The sequence below is a fragment of the Prinia subflava genome, chromosome 31, assembly GCF_021018805.1.
Source record: "Prinia subflava isolate CZ2003 ecotype Zambia chromosome 31, Cam_Psub_1.2, whole genome shotgun sequence".
Lineage (NCBI taxonomy): Eukaryota > Metazoa > Chordata > Aves > Passeriformes > Cisticolidae > Prinia > Prinia subflava.
In genome coordinates, this window is record NC_086277.1 from 977,044 (window position 1) to 996,354 (window position 19,311).

General features: G+C 57.1%; 1 protein-coding gene across 5 annotated transcripts in view; it reads left to right on the forward strand.

Moving 5' to 3' along the window:
• Positions 1–3,949: 3,949 nt before the first annotated feature.
• MEF2D (myocyte enhancer factor 2D) overlaps positions 3,950–19,311 on the forward strand; it is a 76,810-nt gene continuing 61,448 nt past the window's right edge. Inside the window, exon 1 of one of the 5 annotated variants that reach the window (XM_063420445.1) lies at positions 3,950–4,042. The gene's annotated coding sequence lies outside the window, so the exon portion shown is untranslated. Of the gene's footprint in view, positions 4,043–4,400; positions 4,486–19,311 lie in introns of those variants that run through there. The other 4 variants (XM_063420436.1, XM_063420443.1, XM_063420442.1 and 1 more) reach the window with 4 other exon arrangements.

A 19,311-nucleotide genomic window follows, 5' to 3' on the forward strand; every position in this document is an offset into this window, starting at 1 on the left:
CCGTTTGGGTGGGGGGCTCGGCGGAGCGGCCCCTCCCGCCGCGGCCCCGCTGCCGGGGAGCGCAGCTGGAGCCCTCCCAGGCCCTGCCGCTTTAACCTGCCTCTCCCACGTGCTGTCTGGTTGTGCTGGAGACGGTGACGCAGGCAGGACGTCAATGGACGCTGTGGGAGAATTTAGACTTGGAGAGGAAGGGGGGCAGGGAGGAAGGCAGCGTTGGCAGGAGCGGGGGCCGGCGGGGGTGCACGGCCGGGGCAGGCGGGACCCCGCAGCCAGCCTTGCGGGGTCGCCTCGGGAGCATCGCTGGCAGCTTCGTCCGTGCAATGTCCCCCCCAACAAGGCATATGTTGGGGCCTGTGCCAGCTGTGAGGGCAAATAATCCTCCTCCCGCACCCACGCCAGGGTGGGCGGCGGGGGGGCCCGAGGGGCCGCGTGAAGGCGGCGCTTCCTCGGTGCCCGGGCTGCCCCCCCGCCTTGTCACCACACGGGTGACACTCTGGTCCCCTCGGGGCTGGGCACGGAGCGAGCGTGCCGTGCCGTGCCCTGGGCGTGCCAGCCCAGCGCAGCAGGCAGCAGGTCACGGTGCCCCACGAACAGGGCTGGCAGAGACCCTGGCGAGCAGCGGGGCTGTCCCTCGGCCCGGGGCTGGGGAGCTGGGAATGACCCTGTGTGTTCATCTCCGTGCACAGCTCTGCTCCTTTCCCCATCCTGAGATGGGCTGTGCCACTGCCAAGGCCATCAGCCCCACCCCGGGCCAGCGTCCGGCTGATGTGGCATGACAGGACCCCATCCCCTTCCTTCGCTTTCAGCTCTGCATACCGAGGGCACTGGCACTGCCAGGGACAAGCTGGCAGCAGCGCTTCCACTCCAGTGAGGGATGAGATGAGCCATGAACTTTAATTCCTCCCTGCATCCAAACCCAATCTTTAAGAGCTAAACTGATCGCCCCAAAACTCGCATGGAACTTTGCTCCGACTTGGTTCAGAGGAAGGAACACTGGCAGAGAGACACAAAAAGTTGTGGCAAGGAGGCTGGACATGCTGCTCTGCAATACAAGACTCTTCTCTTGGCCTCTTGGTTTTGCCCCCCGCCCTCACCCCACTCCCCTCCCTGAGCTCTGTGCAGGAAAGGAACAAAGCTCTTTCCCATTTTAGGTTTTTGGGTGTCTTTTTTTTTTTTTTAATAGCCTGAGGGTGTAGGTGGCTGCATATCTCAGAGGACCCAGGAGTCCTGCCTCCTTCCTGCTGGCATAGGGCAAGGGAAAGCAGTTTCCACTGTCAAGAGGCTGTGCACCAGCTGTACAAAGCAGCAGCCTGGTGTGGGAAGGGAGTTACTCAGCATTCAACTCCCAAGAGACAAAAAAAAAAAAAAAAAAAAGAAAAAAAAAAAGGCAGCTCAAACTGACTTTCCAAAATACTTTGAGGTTCATAGTAATGTTCTTGTCTTTGTCTCATAAATATCCTGGGTTGGATCCTTCCCTCATTTTCATCCCATAACTCACGGAAAGGCACCAGAGCGCGGCTGCTGCGTGTTATTCCGACTATTTTTATTTTTTATTTCTTTGGATACATGATCTCAGTTGATTGGAAAACAAACCCCAGAGAATCCTTGAGGAGAGACTGCAAACAGCTCTTGGTGAGATGACTAATCTCATCTCTATCTAAACCAACGGTGTGCTAAAAATAGCCTTATTTCTAACAATAAATATAATAAAATAACTAACTGACAACAAACATCCCCAAAAAGCCAAACACACTGAAAAGTCCACTAGAAATACATATTGGGATGGGGGAAGGAGCCAGCAGGAAACTGTGTCACTGAGTCAGAGGGGTGGCAGCGGCCAAGGTGTCCATGCCACCAGTGATGCTTGGTCAGATCCTGCCTCTCTGCTGAGACCATTGCTGCCTCTTACCCTTGCGCCTTTGCTTTCTTTGTCCCAGATCAGTGGCACCAGACCCAGGGGAAGCTCAGCCCAGAGTCACCATCCAGCCTCAAGCACCTGCTGGGAGCCCTGGAGTGGGACCCCCACCCCAGCTCCGGGTGCAGGTCTATCACCCCTGGGCTTGCTCCATAACCACCATCCTCCCCGGGCCCTGAGCTCACCATACACCTTGGATAATTTGGATAATTCTCCTCCTACTTTCCACACACCAGGAGCCTCCCACACCCAGCGTGTTGCAAAACAACCCCCTCAGCTGAGTCACTGGCATCGGGAACTTCTTCCTGCCCTCCTGGCCTGGGATGGGGCTCAGGGCAGAGCTGGCCATGACAAACAGCTGTGATGGGAGCACACATGTCCCATCCTGTGTCACCCCAGGCCTTTGGAGGAATTGGTTTGTACAGTGCCCTGTGTTATGGAGGCCAGTGCAGGGGGACCACGTGCTGCTGCATTAATGGCTACAGGCATCATCTGGGTCAAAACACAATGACTCTGCCCCCATGCCTGGCAGCTCCCCTGTGCTGGTTTTGTGCTCCTGTGACACTGGCAGTACTTATATTCCCAGAGCTCCAGCTGAATGTGATCCAGCAGGGCTGGGACATTCCTGTCACTGCCCCCTAGTCCCCCTTGAGCTGGGACAGTGGCTTTGTATCTGACAGAGACACCACTCAGTATTTTTGTGGGGCACTGGAGTTGCACCAGACTTGTGCTGGCTTCATGTCACCAGTATGGAAGGTGGGCTGCATTCTGCCAGTCAGGGGAACCCATGAAACATTTACTGTGGAGGCTCTAACCCCTGGCACCAGTCTTTTTCTGCCAGCAGCAGTCCCACACAGCCTGATTTTTATTTTTACTGCCTTGTTGGCACACGGGAGCCTGCCTAGGCCCACCATGCCACATTTGTCCCTGGAAAGGAAAGCCTGTGCTCCATGCTGACCCCCAGCCCTGCCATATGGCACTCCTCCAGCATTCCCAGTGGTGGGAGAGCTCATCCAGGGGATCACCAGGTCCCACCATGCCACTCAGTGCAGACCTGGGGTGTAAGTGGGTGGTCTGCATCCCCCCTGCCCCAAGGATGCTCGTGCTCACCAAGCATTGGCTCTGAGCCTGTGGATAAGCGGCACTGGACATGGTGGTGAGACAGGAACAGAACCAGTTACCCAAATGCCCTAAAAACAGATCTCTGCCCCAATTCATAGCCCAAAACCATCCTGGCACAGAGGTGGGAGTCACTGTTTGACCTGCTGGATTCCTTGTGGTTAGCACAGAGCAATTTGTCTGGGTTACAGCTACTTTAGGAGCCGGGAATGTGGAGCCTGGGCTCGGAACAGGGTCTGGACACTGTGGCCCTGCTGCCCAGGAGCACAGGGCGCCCAGGGCCGGTGCCGGGTGCTGGGCTGTGGACCTGGCACTGTGGGAAGGGCCAGGTTAGGTCTGGGAGCCCCAGGAAGACAGTGCAGCGAGGGCCAGAGGCAGCAGCAGCCCTGGGACTGTGTTCGGGCACACCGGGCAGCATCGTACCCACCAGGGCTCTGTGCCAGTGCCAGACACAGAACTGAGACCTTCCACTGCATCCGAGGGCTGGATCCAGCATCCCGGCAGCAGAACGGGGACCTTCGCGGGCAGCCCATGTCACCTGTGTAGCTTTAGGGACACTTGGATACCACTGACACACTGTCCTGAGCCCGACCCTCCACAGAAGCTGGGCAGAACCCACCATGCGCCCCTCATTACCCTGGCACAGCTGGGCTGGACATTCCTGCCCACCCTGAGGAACACGAGCGGGGCCAGGCCGGACCCTGAGGGTGGGAGAGGGGAGGTCCTGCCTCAGCACACGCCGGCTACGGCTCCCCCTCCCCGGCTCAGCGCACCCTCGGGCCTGGCTCGGGCCCCGGCTGAGCCCCGCTAGACCCCGGTTCTCGCCGGCTGAGCCCCGCTCGGCCCCGGCCCCAGCGCGGCCCCCCCGGCCCGCTGGCTCCCCCCCGCCGCGGCCATTGGCCGCCCGCGCCGCCGCCGCCGCCCCTGACGCTGGGCCGGGCCCGGCCATGGTCGCTCCTCGCCGGCTCCGCCGCAGCCCCGGCAGCGGCCGGTCCGCGCCCCGCTCAGGTGGGTCCCTCCCGCTCTCGCGCTTCTCGGCTCCCGGCTTTCCCCCCCCCTCCTTCTAATTGTTATTTTTAATTAATTTTGATTTCTTTGAACGTTTCGCGATTCTGGCGCTACTTCCGAGAAACAACCCCCCCCCCCCCCTTCCTTCCCCGGGCGGCCTTAGGGGGGGCGCGGAGCTCTGCTGCGCCCGGCCGTGTTTGGGGTGGGGGAGCGCAGGGACCCCCCCGACCCCCGCGGCGCACGGAGCCGCCCCGAGGCGCGGGGATGGGCGGGGGCGGGAGCAGCGGCGGCGGCGGCAGTGGCACATCCTCCCCCCGCGCCCCCCTCCTCCCTCCTCCCCCCTCGGCTTCAAAACAAACCGTCACCAAAATGGTGCAGAGGTGAAGGAGGGAGCGGGAGGAAGGGGAAGAGGTGGCGGCTCGGCCTGGGCGCTGCGGGGACAGGTGAGGGCGGCGCGGGACGCGAGGGGACGCGGGACACGGGGGGACACGGGGGGAAGCGGGACGCGGGACACGGGGGGATGCGGGTGCCGGGTGCGGCACACGGGGATTGTCCCGCTGGGTGCTGCCGGTGAGGTGCGGGCAGCACTGGGGGTGCCCACCCCGCTCCGGGGCGGGGGGCAACGTCCCCGTGAGACCCCCGCGGGGACAGACCGTGAGCCCACCCGCAGCACTGCGTCCACCCCCGAGTGGGACCCGCTGCGGCCTGGCGGGGACCAGGGAGAAGCAGGGCCCAGTGGATTTCGGGGGCTGGGGTGTGCCTCTGGCAGGACACAGGGTGATGACAGGGGGACTGTGGGGGGACCCGCCGGCAAGGCTCCGGGTGCCGCTGGGGGCTGCGGTTTGATTGGCAAGAGCAGATTTTGGGAGAGCCGGCGGTAGAACGAGTCCCGGAGCGCCCATGCCTTGGCCGTGCGCCGGCTCCGGAGCCGACAGCTGGGATTGTTTGTCCGGGGGGGCTCAGCGCCTCAGCTCCATCCGACAGCGGCCGGAGCGGGATGTCGTGGTGGGGCCAGACCGCGTCACCACTGCCACGGCCTCCCCGGGGTGCCGAGCGCTTCCTTGGCCGGAGGGACCGGCGATGCTGAGCAGGGATGCGGTGACAGGGCATCCGGCATCTGCGGCTGTTCGGCATCTGTGACGCCGGTTGGCCCGCAGCTTATCCCTTCCCTGCAGCTCCCAAACCCTTTTCGGCTTTGTCGTTGGTTTTTATTTTTTTATTTATTTTCCTTTTCCCCCCTCACGCGCAAGAGCAGCGCACCGTCAGTGAGACACACGCGTGTGCCACACACGCAGCTCTTCCCCCTGCACCCGTGCACCCGTGGAGCCCCGTGATACCCCCAGCTCTGCACGGCCACCAGCTGGGCTGTCCCCTCCTCTTCATCCTCCACAAGTGTCGGAGCTGCCACGAGGTTTTGGCTGGCGACTCCCCCTTGCTGCGGGCAGGGGTCTGGGCAGGGACAGAGACACCTGTGCTGGTGCAAATTCCCCTGGCACTTCAGCTCAGCACCTCTGGCTGCCCCCACCCCGGGAAGGCCTGATCCTGTCCCTCCAAAGCCCCTCCTCCCGCAGTGATTTTTGGGCTGGTGTTGCTTCACCAAGGTGGGTGTTCTCAAACCACTGTCCCAGGACAGGCAGCCTGAAATCTTGCTCCTGACGGGGAAGGGGCTGTGCTGGCCTCAGTGTGACGGGGACGCTCATCAGGCCAGGGATACAGGTTTGGGTGTTGGTAAGGGTTATTCTAATATATTCTATATATTTCCTTTCCTGAGCTAATTCGGTGCTGGTGACCCTGGTCTGGGAGTGCTGAGCTGCCCATGTCTCTTTGGAGCTCCATAGCGAGCTGCTTGCCCTGTCCTCAGGATCACTGCCATGGGCTCTTGAAGGTCACAGACCTCTGGACGGGCCTCATGGATTCTCCTTTCCACCCCCACCACCTTGCCCTTCAGCCCCTGCAGTTGTCGTGGCTTTGCCAAGCTGAGGCATCTGCACTTGTGCTGTCTCTGAGCAGGTGGCTAATGTCCCTGCAGCCGTGGGGGCCACTGCTCGGGTTTCGCCGGTGCCTCCGCTACAGCAGGGATTTAACGTGCTCGTGTTGAAGGGGCATTAGCTCCCGTGTCAGGTGGCTTGGGGCTTCCACTCCTGCATGGGCTCTGCCCCGGCACAAACCAGCTCGGGGGCTCCTCATGCTGAGTGGTCTCGTCCCTGTGTGTGATCAGTCCTGCTGGGGGGCTCTTGGGACCTTGGGAAGTGCTGGCTTTGTCAGCAGGTGACCTTGGACACGTCCCTTTGCTTCCCCACGCTTTGGTGTTCCCGGAATGGGGGAGGTGGTTAATGTGTTTAAACCCCCCCTCCTCACTGCTGTGGGGCTCTTGGCTCCTCTTGGGAGGTACAACTGCAGAGCTGGAAAGGGCTGTTGCTATTTTGTGCTGTCCCTGAGCGGGCAGGGCGGAGGCATGGACGGTGCCGGAGTCACCCAGGGTGGATTTTTCCCAGGCTGCCAAGTGAAACAAGTGGGGTCTGAGTCTCATTTAATGCTGCAGCCCTTTACTGTGACTCTGGCAACATAAAGGAGCCTAAATATGGTCATAAGCTGCATCCACTTCAAGGTCCCTTCGTGCTGCCAGGGCAGCCTCACGGCGGCTTTGTGAGAGGGAGAACAAAGCCGAAAGTGTCGGATGAAAAGTACGGGAGCGGGACCCAGCTGCCGCGGCGCTGGCGTGTGCCTGGAGCTGGTGCTGGCAGCTGCCTGGCAGGGAGGTACCGATGCTGGTGCAGGCCCTGGCTCATGAAGGAAGGATGGATGTGAGGGTGGGGGGAGATGCTGCTCGGCACATCCTGAAGGAGCAGGAGGGCTTCAGCTAGGTGTGGAGAGCTCAGCTGCAAGCTCTGCATCTGGCACTCTGGGCGAGTCATTTGAACCTAAGAAAGCATCTGTGGCGAGGGGCAAGAGATTGCTTTTCCCTCTTTCTTTCCAAGCCAGAGTGCTTCCCAGGGTCAGGTTGGCATCGCCTGGAGCATGCTGGGAGGAACCCGCTGTGGGTGCTGCATGGCACCTCTGCTCTGTGATGGATTGCAGGGATGTGACTGTTTTGGCAGTGAAGGGGAAAGAGGGAGAGGGTTGTGGGTTGCTGACATTGACTCCGCTCCCCTGGACCACTGCTGCCCTTCTGGGTGCCCCTGGCAGTGGTGGTGAGATGCCATGTGGAGCTGTGATGGAGTGAGCTGGCCTGGAAGGTGGGGCCTGAGGGGAGGAAGGGAGCAGGCAGCATCCCATTAAATCCTGGTAAGACCCGGGAGTGCACACGGAGGTGACCCAAGCCACGGTGAGCTGCACGGGTGGTGATGGGGCTGCCGTGCCGATGCTGTGCTGGACTTCCCCATCTGCAGCCAGAGCTAAAAATATCCCCCTGCCTCACCCCGCCGCCGTCCCATCTGTTTGGAGGGTGAACTCCTCAGGCCAGGGGCTCTTTCTTATTTTTATCACTATTTTGGCACTTCCTGGAGGCTGAGCCGTCCCGAGTTCAGAGGTGACTCTATTGTAAATGACAGTCCTGCTCCCGGGAAGGTTCAGCCCTGCTGCTGAGCCCGACGCAGTGAGCAGAAATCAAGTGAGGAGGAGGAAGGGGAGGAGGAGGAAGGCTGGGGAGGCACGGAAATGTGTGGCCGTGCTGGTGCCACAGGGTGAGCGCTGGGTGCCCCTGGCTGTGCTTGCCCTTCCTGTGCTTGCAGGACTGTGGGGTGCATCACCCCCTCACCTCCCCCCAACGCTGTCTGGGACTTCACCACTCAGTGTGAATCCTGGGGGTTTGGTTTTGTTTTTCCTCTCCTTTTTTCCTCTAATTAGAGAAGCTTTCAATAAAAACCTGAGATTTGTTAATCACTTTGTTTGATCAGAGCTCAAGACCTCTAGGTTTTTCCCTCTGCCTGTGTGAGCAGCAGTTTGCTTTTGCTTTCAAGATGGATCTCGCCGTCTGCCTGCCAGCAGCTCTGCCTCCCCGGATCTGTCGGTTTGCATCTTGCACTCCACTTTGCTTTGCTTGTGGTTCTTCTTTAATTTTTCCTTTCCCCTCACTCTTGGTGTCTCCCTGCTGTAGCTCCCCACTGCTTGCAAAACAGACAAGAGCCTGCATCCTTTAAAAAATCCTAAAAAAGTGCCCATGTGGAGAGCAAAGGTTTGATAAATACTCCAATTTGGAGTGATTTATTTGGGGGGAGGTGGGGTCTAGGTTTGCTTTTTCTTAAATGGAGTCTCAAAATACAGGGGCCTTGGGTCTCTGAGCTGCGTGGGAAGAGTTTTTGGGGGAAACTTGGCCTGTTATCGTGTGGGTCATGACAAGGCTGGGGGGACACAGCAGCTGCTCCATGACTCCCAGGCTGCTTCTGAGCCATAGGTAAGCACCTTCCAGGTATAAAAGAGGGCAGTGAGATGAGATGCATGCAGTGGTGGTGGGTCTGTGTCACCTGGAGGGGCCTGGCCACAGTGAATGTCCTGGTTGTGGTTGAGTGCTGGAACAGCTGCCGGGGCCTGTTCCCAGTGCTGGGCGCTGCCGTGGTGCCCAGTGAGACTTTAAACAGCTTTGTGCCCTCCAGTCCGCAGTGGAACGGGCGTGCGGTGCCGCTCCTGTGCTGCCAGAGCGGCAGGAGCAGTGCGGGGCAGGTCCTGATGTGCACGGTGAGGACACGCTGGAAGGACGGGATGGTGCCTGTGCTGGGATGTGTCAGGCTTCAGCCACCACCCAGGAGCCACCGTGGTGTCCCAGGAGCCACCGTGGTGTCCCGTCCCAGCTGGGCTGGGCCATGTTGGGGCCGCGCGTTTCGCTCTTTGTGCCGAGCAGGACGCGTGGCATGTCCCAGCTTGGTTTTGCTGAAGGGGGCACACTGCCCTGCCCGTGGGGGTCGGCAGTACCTATGGCCCGACCCTGCTTGCTTTGAGTGACCAGCACCAGTTGGAGTGCAGAGGTGGGGAGCTGAGCCCCTGCCATCTGTGCTGGCTGTGCCCTGACAGCCCGGTCCTGCTGGCACAATGGCTCAAGGTCAAAGCCGTGCACAGTGGCTTTGGGCTGCTGCTGGGCAAGAGCCGGCGCGCGGTGGAAGCACTCCCACCTCCTGTCCTGAGTCAGTGGTGGCTGGGCTTGGAAAGGGGGTAATTAAATGACCTATTTCTGGGCAGGGAGGAAGAGGAGGAGGAGGACGAATTGTTTCTCTTTCCAGAGCTTCAAACAGCTTCCTGCAAACGTCCGGCACAGAGCCCAAACCGCTTCCAGGAGGAGGTGCCTGCAGCCCCCCTGGCCGGGGTGCTTGAGGCATGGGTGGGGAGCTGGGGGCTGTGGGGAAGGATGACCTCCCACTGCAGCACTGCTGTTGCATCAGCCTTTTTTTTTTTTTTTTGAAGGAGGCAGGACAAATCCATGGCTCCTGAATTATTTTTTTACCTTTTTTTCCATCCCCAAAAAGTAGTAACGAGATGTGGGAAGCGGCACCTGCCTGTGGGGCCAGGTCCCTGACCCCAACCCACCCCAGGGCTGCCAAGGGGTCACCTTAGGATTCCTGGTAGGATTCCTCCTTCTCCTCTCTCCTCCTTCTGCCTTAGGAGGATTATCAGTATTTCCTGCGTGATGGATCCTGCAGCTCACGGCCCCGGGGGTGCTGAGGCTGTGGGCCTGGGGATGGCTGCTCTGGAGGGTGTGGTGGAGCTTCAGGTGCAAGGTGTTATTGATGGATATAAGCAGTGGTAAAAAATAGCCCTGCTTGGAAGTTTTCACCCTCCTTTTTAAATGGAAGAGCCTTTTGGAACAAAGTGACTTTCCTCCATCCTTTTCGAAAGCATCTTTTTTCTTTTCTTATTTTGAAGATGAAGTTTTTCTTTTTACTCTTAAAATTTTTCCTTTCCAATTATTGGAAGACTTCAGGGAAAAATTGCTTGGCGCCATACCCAGGAACACATCCCATGTCGTGCAGGTGGGGAAAATATGTGGGGTCAGATTCATCTGGTTTGGTTTTCTTTAAAAAAGAAACTGAGAATTCAAAATGTTAATGGCATCGGCGAGAATTTTCTATCAAAGCAGACAAAATTTGAGAGGCTAAAAAAATGGAGTTTACTCAAACCTGCTACATTAAGTGTAAAAAAATATATAAGTTAATAAATTAATTGGATAAAGAACTTCTGTTCAGTAAAAGACTGGCAACGTTTCTGGGTTTCTGTCTGGAATTTTTCAGTTGTAAAACCTGAAATCCTCCCCCACCCCTAGCAGTAACCTTGAGACATGGTGCTGGAGCAGGAGTTTCCACTGGCAGGGAAGAAAAAAATTACAATAAGGAATGTGGACAAATTATTTTGACCGATCAGCCTTTTTTTATTTTGCACAGGCAGTCACCGAGACCGTCCTGCCCTGCAGCTGCTGTGCTCAGTGCTGGGAACAGGAGATAAACTGCTGTGATGAGGGGCTGGGGCAGGGATCAGACTCCAGGCATGGCTGCTCTTGGTCCATGGTGACACACATGGCCAAGGACCTTCTGCAAGCTTGGGACAGCTAAGAAATGGGTGTTTTTCACCCATTTTGGGTGTACAGAGGCAGAGAGTGGCTGTGTGTTTGTGTAACTACAAGTGAGGGTTGAGCTGTCACTCTTTGTCTAAAATATTGTGATAAATGTCCCCGTGGACCTGGTACCCACAGGCTTGTTACTGGCATCTGAGCGAGCTGCCAGCCCTGGGAGGAACAGCCCACTTTGTCCAAATTCCAATAATTGGGAATGGTGTCCATCCCTGGGGTGCAGTGGCCTGTGGCACCCATGACGCCTCCTCTGGGTGGGGACCCTGGTGCTGCTTGGCTTGGTGATGTGTGGCAGCTTGGAGTGGCTGAAGACCCCACAGCTCGTTAAAATCCTGGTGTTGCTGGAGCCTGGCTCTGCCCCAAGCACCCTCCTCGTGCTGGGAGCTGTGTGCAGATTTTGGGCCTTTAGAATCCCCTGCAGGGAGCTCTGGCTTTGGCTCTGTCGGACACGGAGGTGCTTGGACCGGTTCAGAACTTGCTGGAGGAACCATGGGGGAAAGGAAGGTGTTTGTGTGTCACCAAGTGTCTCTGGTGCTGGCACTACTGAGGAGGTCACGGAGGTGCCTCTAGGCACAGTTATCACAGATATATGGAATGGTTTAGGTGGGAAGGGACCTTAAAAATCATCTCATTCCAACCCTTGGGGCTATCCCGGGGGATAAACCACATGTTCCCTGGAGACATGCCTCTGCCCCTAGGAAAACCCTGTGGTGGCAGCGAGTTTATTTCAATAACTGGAACAGGATGCGGGAGGGTTGGGTGAAGGCAGGGCTTACTTGGATGTGGGCTTGTGGCAGTTTTTCCTTGAGTGTTCTGGTGAGGAGCAGCATGTGGGATCACATGGATGGTGTGTTCATGCCCAACTCTCTGAGAGCATGGGCCAGTGTCGGGGCTCCTGGAAGGGCTCAGGGGGTTGGCGTGCAGCCAAGGGCAGGCCTCATCTCCAGCCTGGTCCCTTGGGTGATGCTTTCCCATAGAGCTCCATGGAGCCACTGGACATCTCACTTTGCATGGCTGAGGAGGATTTGACGCCCCATCTCCGGGGTTTTAAGCACAAGGATCAATCACGGATCCATCCTCAACCTTCCCCGACTCGGCGTGGCCGTCCTTCCCACGCGCCGGCAGCGTGCCGCCGGGAAAACTAGCACCTCTCGGATCGCTCGAGCAAAAATATCCCCAGTCCTGCGTGGATGCCGCTGCCAAGATGGGAGTGGAGCCGGCGTTACCTCTTAGCAGAAATCTGTCGCCTTGCTCGGCGGTGGGGAGGCTGGGAGGGAGGCTGGGATCTGCGGAGCGCTGAGCCCCAGCGCTTTCGAAAATAGAAGCAGAACAAATGGTTGGAGCAAGATGCTGGTGGTGAAGGCAGCCAAGGCCTCTTCCCGTGGCAGCTGGTGGCTGCTTCTTGCTCCTCCATCAATCCTCTCCCCAGAGCTGGCGTTTCCTTGCGGGGGTGAGAGGTGAACATCTGGCTCTTGGGGCGACCTGGGGCGTAGCGATGCTTTGTTGGGTTCGGTGTGATGCCCTGGGGTTTTGGCACACTTGAGCTTTGAGTGAGTTGTGGGGATGGCAGGGCAGGAGGGGATTCAGTTGGTGTGAGTTGGGGAGGAGACGGGGAGTCGGGTGGCGCCAGTTCCCAAAGGGACTTTGTCCCAAAACAATGGGACAGGTGCCGGGTTGAGCTGTGGGCACGACGTGGCAGCAGGTGCTGGCCTGGTGTCAGACAGCTGAGCACAGAGCTGCTGTGCCTTCCGCCTGCTCCTGGGAGGGATGGGTGTCCTGCTGGGGGTGAGCTCCTCGTTGCTCCTGGGGGCCCCGGGGGTCGTGGGAGCTGCATTGGGGTGGTGCTGGGGAAAGGCCAAGGCCTGGGTTCCTCACCTCCTGCTTCCCCATGGGCACTGCTCCTGAGGGGACAAAGCCACCTGTCCCTGTGCCAGCCACTGGCACCCGGGGGAGGAAAATGGTGAGCCCAGCTCTCAGCACAGATTGAGAGAGTTTGGAAAAATCCTGTTAGTTGCCCTCAGGTCTTTCAACTTTAGGGCCAGATGTGAGTGCGTGGTTTAGCCAGCAGGACTTCACACCTGCCTTTGTGATGGAGGGAGATGCTCCAGCTGGACGTGGGGTGGAAGTGGGAAGGTTGGGAAGATGCTTTCCTTTTGGGAAGATGTTCTTGCCTTGTCCTTTCCAGTGGAGAGGACCAGCCACGGTGAGCTCAGCATCTGCCTGGGTGACCTTCAGCGCCTTTGGTTGTGGAGAGAGGCTGCTTTGCATGTCCTCTCCCCTGCCAGCAACACTTGGACCAAGCATCATCGGGGTCTTTTTGTTATGCAAATGCAGCTTTGGTTTTAGCTTCTCAGAGATAAATACCTTTGAGGCTAAATTTGGAGCTCAGGGCACTGCTGAAAGCGCCCTGATGGCCCAAGGCCTGACAGGTCAGATGCTGAAGGTGGTAGTTTGGGGGTTTGGCTCCCCTTCAGCCAGAACGGAAACAAAACAGTCACGATATTTTTTCCACTGGGGTTATACCAGATTTTTTGAGTCCTGGTGGGGGATCCTTGGCACTTGCTGCCACCCCAGACCTGGAGTTCTCACTTTAGCAGTGATGTGCTGTGGTTTTATTTAGGCTTTCAGAGCTCAGGAGGCCCTTTTGCCCCACGCTGTCCTTCGAGGATCTCCACTGAGCTGTGCCCAGGCACCGGGGCTCCAGTGCAGCACTGGGACAGTGATGTCTCAGTGCACCAACACTGGCCACCTGAGTTTTGTGGTCAGGATCTCTCTCCCACCCCTCAGAGAGGCTGAGGGGTGCAGGCTGCGTGGCCAGAGGATGTGATGCCAAGTGCCACGCACCAGACCGGAGCTTTTTCTCACCTCCCCAGTTGCGCGTGGTGTGGAGTTGGCATCCCCCAGGGCAATGTGACTTCCTTTGGGACCCCGTGAGTCCCTGCAGCCCGTCTCTCTTGTGATGGGGTCACGGGCCGTTGGTCCGGGCTTGGGCAGAGGTGTTTGTGTATGATCTTATTTTTATTTGTGCATCTTTCGGAAATTTTTCGTCACAGCAGGTGCCGGTTCAGTGCCTGGCAATGGGGCGGGAAGGGGTGCAAGTGGGGTGGAAACGTGGCTAAAACTGGTTTGGCTTCTGTTCAAACAGTTTTACTATTTCTGTGCCACAGGAGAGCTTGAGGTCCCTAGGGTCTGGGGGGCTGAAGCCGTTGGGTTCCTGGTTCATCCCTCCTGTGGGATTGTAGGTCACCTGCCAGCCTGAAAACTCACAGACACCAGCCCAGGGGCTCTCTAGGGCTGAACCAAAGTAGAGTGATGTTAAGAACACCCAGAGGTATCTCATGCCCATGCAAAAACATGGGCAGGGGTGGTTTTATTCCAGCTGAGAGATGGACACAGGGTCTCCCACATCCTGCTCTCGATGGGATACCTTGGGAACCTGCTATGGGCAAAGTGGATGAAAAGGGAAAGGTGGTAGGAAATAGAGCTGTAAAGGGGAGGGCTGCTCCTTTGGAGCTGCTTCTTTGGAAAGTTTTGGCACTGGCTGGATGCTGAGCTGGGCTGGGCTGGGCTAAGGCCACCCCAAAATAGGGTGTTGCTGCTCAGGGCCGTCTCGGATTCCACAAGGTTTTCTGGGGGATTTAGGACTTGTCGCTGTGTCCTGGCAGGGTGGCAGCCTGCATCCCCCAAAGCCCTGCGGGGTCTGGAGTATCCATGCCCAGGGAAGCTGCTACCCCAGCGATGCCCCAGATTGGGTACTGTGGCTGAGGGACAGGAGCAGGTCCTCATTCCAGGGAAGGGAAGACTCTGGGTAAACCTTAGAGCCATTTCCAGTGCCTAAAGGGCATCAAGAGCGCTGGTGGTGACTTTGGACAAGGGCCTGGATGACAGCACAAGCAGGGAACAGCTTCACGCTGACAGGAGCCATGGTTAGCTGGGATATTGGGAAGAATTTCCTCCCTCTGGGGGTGGTAAGGCTCTAGCAAAGGTTGCGTAGGTTGCCCCATCTCTGTAAGTGCCAACGTCCCGGTTCTACAGGGCTTGGAGCAAGCTGGTCTAGTGGAAAATGTCCCTGACCGTGGCAGGGGTTGGAACAAGACCATCTTTATGGTCCTTTCCAACCCAAACCATTCCATGACTCCATGATCCCCTGCATCCCATCAGCTGTGACATGGCCCTGCTCCTCCAGCCTCTGCTGCCCAAGCCGAAGTGCTACCTTGGTTCTTTCTTTTTTTTTTAATTCTTTTTTTCTCTAAATGCATTACCAGTGCAGCTCATCCATATTTCCACCACCTTCTCCCTCCTGTTCTCGCACTGAAGTCTATAATGCTGAAATTATAGCATCCCCCTCGTCACCATGGCAACGCTCAGGGATGTATTTAAAAAAAAAAAAAGACCAGAAGCCCTCCAAGGATTATGACTTCAGTGAGGGATCAGGCTGGAGGGGAATCTGGGTCACGGCTGGAGCAGGCTTTTCTTCCAGCCTGTCTTCAGTAATTCCCCTTACAGTGCCCGGGGCCACGTCAGGGCAGGGCAGAGCAGAGCAGAGCTGCTGCTGGCACCCATGGGTGCCCTCAAGGGGGGGTCCAGCTGCTCTGGGAGGTGCTGCCTCCCTCTATATGAGATTGGTTCTTGCCCATGTACACTCTGGGAAAGAGCATCCTCTGCAAGCTCAGTATTCCCACCCAAAATTGAGGTGTTTTATCCAAGCCTTTCTGATTCCCAAACGGGTGGTGCCTGCAGGAGTGTCAGAGCCTCGCTCCCCCTCCACCCCACTTTGTGCAAGCTTTCTTTCTCATCCCCCAAAATAAACAGGATTTTTTAATATATTTTTTTTTTACCTCTTTTTATTTTTTTTCTCCCTTTTTCCACACCCCCAGAGCCGCTGTTGCTGGTGGCAGGGAGCCCAGACTCTGTAGGAACTCAGAAATGCTGCGAATCCAAGCCCTGGCTGCCCTCTCAGTTTCGCAATCCTTTGGAAAGAGGGAGAGAGAAGGAATAAAATGGGAGGGGATTTTTTTTTCTTTATTAGAGATTTATGGACTTTCCCACCAGTAGGGACAAGGAGCTGGAGCCGAGCAGCCAATTTCCTACACTAAGTTTCCAACACTGCTCCTCTCTGGGCTCTGCAAAACCCTCTGCAGCCTCGCCTATGGTGGGTTGGGTTGGTTAAATTTTTAGCAAACCATGGGAAATGCTGGTGGCGGGGGTTGGCAGGGTGAGGGGCTGCTGGTGCAGGGAGTGGTGCTGCAGCTTAGTGGGCCAGCACCTCCCATGGGCTAGGTGATGCTGAAGGGTGGGAAAAATCAGCTCAGGTGATGTTTTTGAGCTGTTAAAGCCTTTTTTCTACCTATTTTTTGGTTGCATGTGAACCCTTTGGCTTGAGCTTCGTGGTGGTGCTGTGACAGCTGCTCTTAGTTGCTGGTCCCTCCAGCCAGGCCCTGCTGTCCTCATCCCCCTCAGCCATTTGGCCTCTCGAGGTTTGTGGTGCATTTATTTTTAGGTAATTGCAGTGTCCGGGCGCTGGAGAGGCCGGTCGGTACCGCACAGCCAGACAAGGGAGGGGTTTGTTGGCCAGGGTATTTTAAGCAGTTGGTTTCTTCCAAGCAAGAGCTTGTCCAGCTCCTTGCACTGGTGTGGAGGGGCCAAGCCACTGCCACGGTGGCTCCTGTCCCCACAGATGCCACTTTACCCATGTCTAGTGCTGGACATGGGGCAGGGTGTGAGGGTTCAGCTCCTGGCTCTACTCTGCACCCTCATGCAGGATCTGACCCTCTGCCAGTGCTCCTGCTGGAGGAAAAAATCCTCCCTTAAGCTGTGCCTGGATGAGATCTGAGTGCTGGCAGCTCTGCTCCCAGTATCCAGTGATTAATGGGATTAAATTGGTGCCCCTAGTGAGGTTTTTTTATTTTGCATCTGGTTTTCTCAAGACTTTTTAAGCGGGGGGAGGCTGGGGCCATGTCGCACTGAGATCTGATTAGATAAGGGAGAGCTGCCTGTGAACAAAATTCCTACCGGATAATTATTTATACCTCCATGTGCGTCACTAATAAACATCTGGATCTGCTCCAAACATCTTCATTTGATTTGTTTTGTAGTCTCTCAACAGGGATGTTTCTCAGCTCCCCACCTCCCTCTTGTCGCGTGGCTTCTGAGGACTTGGCTGAAATGAGGGGTGGGTTTGAGCAGTTGCCCTGCAGCAGCCCCCAGCACCAGCCTTGCTCACCCATTTCCCCCTGGGCATTGGCACTCCTGGGGCTGGTTTAGCAAATTCCCACTCCTGGATTCCCGTGATGGGGTGGCAGTCACGTCGCCCTTTCTCAGGAGGAGAAAATTTGTGGTGTTGGTGGTTGCAGAAAAAAATACGAGTGGTCAAAACAAGCCAGAAAGCAACCCCAGATGTGTTGCCTTCTATTTTAAACATCCTCGTTTGATTTGGGGGCGAACCAGACTCCTGACCTTTCAGAGCACGTGGGGCTGGCAGTCACGCCAAGCTCTCCCAGGCCAGGGCTGACTTCTTGCTCTGTTTGTGTAGAGCCAAGAAATTACTATTAATAACTTTCCCTGAATGAGAGTTGAGTACCTGCTTCCCTGGGGCTCCTTGGAAGGCTCTGGCTCGGGCGGATAACATCAACAGTCATTAGGAACGGGACCGAGAGCATCGGGTGCAGCTGGGATGCAGATGGGAAGGGACTGGTGTGGGAGGGGAGAGATGAAGGAAGCCTCTGGCTGGCTGTGAAGCGCCTTGGGCAGGGCTTGCAGGCGCCACGAGCCATTTTTTGTGTGTTTCTCCATCCTTTTTACAGCCCTGGCCCCTCTTTGCATGAATGCGATGCAAAAACCATCCTGAGTCGCCAGCGGCGATTGCCAGCTCTGTCCGTGTTGTCTGTAATCTGCGTCTCACCTCTGCTGGGATCTCAGAAAAAAATCAAATAAATAAAAAAGTTTCAGTGCTGCACCCAGCCTTAATCTCTTTAAACTGTATTTCGCTAATCCTTCATTAGGATCTCATTGTGAGCTTGTTATCCCGTTAGGGCTGAGCCGTGCGTGGCGGCGCCCGTGGAGCCGGGTGGGAAGGGGCTGTGTCAGCCCTGCTGAGGCCACGTGCTGCACTGGGATGTGCTGGCAGAGCCAGCGAGGTGGGCTCAGCTCTGGGGATGGGGGTCTGTGCTCTGTCCTGCTGCTGGGGTGGGTGCTGGGGTGGGTTCTGGGTGGGTGCTGGGTGGGTGCTGGGTGGGAGCTGGGGGGTGCTGGGCACTGGTGGTACAGTCAGAACTGTGGGGAGGTTGTTTCTGTTTTACTTTTTCCTCCATTTCTTGATGTGCCCATCGGGAGTGCTGGAGCTGCGGAGGGGTTGTCACGTAGAAAGTGCTGGTTTTGGTTTGTACCAAGGCTTGGTCAGTCTTTGGAGTGTTTCTGGGGCCGCCTGCAGCACTGGGGTGGGTTTTAACTGGGGTTGTTACCCAGGAGGCTGGCGGGAGGTGATCCCAAGAGTCTCGCCAGGAGCGGGACAAACTTGATGTGCACTGATCCTCCTTCCCACTGCCACAGTAGTGTTAGAAAAGGGCATCAGTTGGACCCAGCATGCATAGGCAGATTCCTTCCTGAGGCTGTGCTGGGGCCCTGCTTGGTGCTGCCAGTCCTGTGTCCCAGGGGGCACAGCCATGCCAGCACTCTGCAGCACCCAGCCTTGGCACCCTCCCCTCCACATACTGACCTTCTGGGAGTGACTGGCAATGGCAGCAGCTCTGCTGCACCCACAGGGCTGGGATACCTGCAGGCCATGTTTCTTGAAGTTCTTGGAGGAGGAGAGTGGCCCTGCATGGGGCTGTAGCCGGAGAAGTGGGAAGTCCACCCTGCCAGCTGGTGGAGCTGGGCTGAGCCCTGCAGGCTGCGGTCGGCGAGAGCAGGAGCTGGTCTGTGGAGCCGGTGCAGAAAGCAAAACAAACCCCACACACCCACACATCCCCACATGGCAGCGAGGCAGGGAGGGGATCTGCCAGCAGCCAGAGTCGAGACTCGAGTTAATTTGCTGGAAAATGAAAACCATTGCGGCAAGCGAGAAGGTTCCTGGTTTTTCTTTTTCCTTCCTCAAAGAAAACGTTAGGTGGGATTTTTACCTTCCCCAGGTTTTGTTTTGTACAGAAACGTGGCTCTGAAGAGGAGGTTGATGGTTAAAAGAATTGCTGCCTGTTTTGTGCTTCCCTGCCCAGCCTCCTCCCTGCCGGAAGGTCTCGTGGGCACATGTGTCACCATGTCCTTGTCCACTTCTGCAGCGGGTCGGGGGAGGGAGGTGGCTCCTGTGACATTGCTCAGCAAGTGACAATGAACCCGGCTCTAAGCCCGCACGTGGCTTTGCCCGAGAGCCTTGGCTGGCGTTTCAGTTAATGCACGTTTATTTGCCTCCAGGCTGGGGAGCATCTCTGCAGGTTGTGCTTTTGGGCAGTGCTGGGTCACAAGGGCACAGTGAGGGGCTCGTGGCATTGTTCACCTTTGGGAGAGGGGGTCTCTGTAGGGACCCCAAGCCTCTCAGGTTCTGGGTGTAGGACTAACAGGCTCTGGTTCTGGGGCTGTGCTGTACTGACACCTGAGCTGTGCTGGAGCAGTGAGGGTCCTGCTCCCCCCGAGGGGCTTCCCCTCTACACCAGAGCACTTTGGAATTGTGAAGTATTGGGAGATGAGATTTATGCTGGCTTTCATCTTTCCAGAAAATGAGGAT